We start from the raw sequence: 3,904 nt of genomic DNA, 5'->3' as shown, positions 1-3,904 counted from the left end.
CCAAAGAGAACAACATCTCCTGATCTCAATGAATTTTCCTATTCTTATCTTCCATATTCTTTATAGCTTTCTTTACATTCCGTTATTCCCCATTCCCATTTACAATTAAGACATTTATGTTTCTGCACTTTACATTCTTGCCATTTACCTTTCTGCACTTTATTGTTTTTCTTTACTTTTGAGCCATTTACACTTCTGCTCATTTAAATTTCTACAAGCACAATCTATATTGCTCAGCTTGACTAATTCACCCATTGATTAAAATTGCTCAAATCTACCAATCTCTGTGGATTCGACCCCACTCCTAGTGGGTTATTACTTGACGATATTTTTGGTGCGCTTGCCAAAAGAACGGATTCATTATTTTATATGGGGAGTGAATTTCGGCCATCACATACATTGAATAAGTGTTGATTGTTAGATGAAAAATAAATCTTAGAAAGTATGATTAGAAAAGAAATGAGTGAATTGACCCTATATACTTGAGTGATTAGAGCAGATACACATCCGGTGAGGGTTTGATTACTCGATTACATGTTTTCACCTATGCTTAATTCCTTTCTTGCAAGTTTTTAATTCTTTTCAATAACTCTAATCAATTATGGATTTGACTTGGTTAAGATTGCTTTAGCCCTTATGTTCATATATTCTTTCTTGGAAATTGAATTATTTTGACTAAGTAGTTGCATTCATGTAGATAAATTGCATGTAGGTAGTTTACTTGCATTGAATAAATATAATACCCCTTGTTTCCTTCTTGAGTATAGCATGAGGACATGCTATTGTTTAAGTGTGGGGATGTAATGAATCTATATTTTATGATATCTATTTGGGTGGATTTCATCAACTTTTCTTGCACTTATCCATTGAAATAGCATAGTTTCATGATTTCTTCCTAAATTGTGCTTAAAAGTGAAAACATGCTTTTTAGGCCTTTTAATTGCTAAATTTTATTCACTTTAATCCCATTTGATGCCTTGATGCGTTTGCTAAGTAATTTCAGGTTTCCAAGGCAAGTATGGGTTGAAGAAGTGAGAAAAAGAGCATGCAAAAGGGAAGAAACCATGAAGAAATGGAGTTTGGAAGTTTAGCGATCCGTGCGTGCACACAAGCACTGCGTGCGCGCGCACAAGAGCGAGCTCGGCGACGCGTACGCGTGACTCACGTGTACGCCTGACCCGAGTCACGTGAGCTCATTAATGCAAATCGCTGGGGGCAAATTCTGGGCCTCCAAAACCCAACCGAACTCATTTCTGAAGCTATTTCAACCCCAATTCAAGTGGAAGTAAGGGGGGAGCAATTAGGTTTAGATTTTATCATGTTTTAGAGTAGTTTTCTAGAGAGAGAAGCTCCCCCTTCTCTCTAAAATTAGGGTTTTTAGTTTACTTTCTCTTTAATTTCGGCATTTAATTTTTGTTTTAATGTAGTTTTATTTATGTTTCTTGCTCTCTTATCTTAACCATCTTCATTTCTTTTTTATTAATTTTTCAATTTTGCCACTTTTGTATTTATGAACACTCTTGTTACTTTTAATTTCCTTTAATGCAATTTTAATGTTTTATGTTTCTTTAATGTTTATTTGAGTTGTTATTATCATTTTATTGCAATTGATAGTTATAGAATTTATTTTTATTACAATTTATGATATTTTTTCTTTTATGCATGTTAGGTGTTTGATAAAATGTCTCTTCTAGTTTTTGTATAGTTTTTCACACTCTTGCCTTGGAATTGGATAATTAGGTAACCTTGAATCATAGATGTCCATTCGATATTGTGATTAGGATTGTTTGTTAGTTTAGTCTCCATTAACGCTAGTCTTTCACTAAGTTAATTAGTTAGTTGATTAGGACTTGTGGATTGAGATCAATTATGCCCTTTTGACTTATTCTTGATGTTAGAATAAACTAATTTGGATTAATTCTTGGCAATTATCATGTTTGTGGTCTATGATTATGATAGGAATCCTCAATTCCCCAATCCTTGCCAAGAGTCCTTTTTGCCTATTGAATTCCCATTTTTGATTTACTTGCTTTGAGTTTAATTCTCTTGCATGCATACTCACTTCCTTGCATTTTAATTTCTTGCCAACTGCTTATTTCATCCAAAACTCCCAATTCCTTCATAGCCAATAATAAGAAATTTAATTGCAATTCCTAGGGAGAACGACGCGGAATTTAAAACTCCCGGTTATTTTAGTTTGAATTGTGACATCTTTGATTTAAACTTTGATTGAGAGTTAATTATTGGTCTAGACTATACTTGCAACGAGATTCTATTTTTGTGAAATTCTAGATCAACATAAATTCTCACATCACTTCTCCTCCTCTTCTTCGGTCTCATACTCGTTACTGGTATTGCTGATGTGGGTATGAAGTGAAGGGGTATGGTTTTTGTTTTGGTTTTGGTTGTGGTTGTTGTGGTGGTTGAAAGGGGGAAACAACATACCCGTTGCACAACAAATTTTTGTATTTTTGTAACAAATATTTATGTATATAGTAGTTAAGAATTTCTATATATTTTTTATTTGGGTAAAACACTTATATAAACCAAACCAATACCAATATTACATAAATCACCCAAATCAAATAGCGTTACATGAATGTCTCAAACTATAATTCTATATAAATCGAATTTAACCAATTCGATTTATACTTCAAACAATGTTCCTATGTAATTCGAATCAATGTGTTTCAATTTACTACTGTATTGTATAATTCGAATTAATTTAATTTGATTTATATAGAAGTATGGTTTGAGACATTCTTGTAACATTATTTGATTTGGGTAATTTATGTAATATTGATATTGGTTTGGTTTATATAAGTGTTTTATCCTTTTTATTTTGTTTTGTAATTATTCTACGTTTTGTTTCACCATTTTCTTTTTGTTACTAAAATTGTTTTATTCTTTTTTAAATTTTAAAGACAAAATTTTTGATAACAAATCTTTAGAAAAAATACGTAAATTTCTAAATAAAAGCATATAAATTTATGAATGAAAATACAAAAACTTTGTGTTTATTTTCATCTTTGACAATAAACACAAATATATTGCAATTGATTTTTAAACACTCAGCTGTATTGTTGAGTTTTATAATTGTAAGCCAAATTGATTACTGTGTCATCTAGTTAATAGAATGTTTATATATATGTTTAAGAGTTAGTTCATATGACGCTAAAGTCTTGAACTCAATTTTGTCGCTTAAAAAAGGTCTCTAACCTTTGGTCGCACGGATATTTTCGTTCTTGACCATTGAAAAATACTTTTAAGTCTCTGATTTTCACAAAATTTGGACAGATCAGTCCCTCCGTCCAAATACCTCCGTCAGGGACTGATCCGTCCAAATTTTGTGAAGGTCAAAGACTTAAAAATATTTTTCAATTGTTAGACACGAAAATGTCCACGAAACAAAAGGTCAGGACCTATTTATCGTTTTCTCAAAATTTAATTTGTCTCACACTTTCTTTAACTGTAAATTCCTTTCTTTAACTGTAAATTTAATTTTTCTCAAAATAACTGCAACTCTGCAACACCTAAATATTTTATGCATTAAATTGGTGGCAAAAAAATAAATTGATTCATAGTTATTATTGAGTAAAAGTTTAGTGAACAAACTGATTCTTTTGATTCTTATCAGTATAAAGTAGTCGATAAAAATGAGATTTTCGTAATAACATGAAATAACTGCATTTTTTTGTTTGTATCATTCAGCAGCATATATTTCCAATAGAATAACTAGTGCACCTAGGGATCGGAAAAGGCAATTTTTTTTAATGTAGTTAATGATCCAAGACGTGACGTAATATATAAACATTTTATGTTTTTTAATGATCAAAAACCTATTTATGATAAGGATGATGGTATTTTTTTTTTTTATTAAACGCAAGGAGGTGTAGGGTTAAAA

Source organism: Arachis ipaensis, chromosome B03 (assembly GCF_000816755.2).
Source record: "Arachis ipaensis cultivar K30076 chromosome B03, Araip1.1, whole genome shotgun sequence".
Taxonomy (NCBI): Eukaryota; Viridiplantae; Streptophyta; class Magnoliopsida; order Fabales; family Fabaceae; genus Arachis; species Arachis ipaensis.
Note: the sequence above shows the minus strand (reverse complement) of the source record.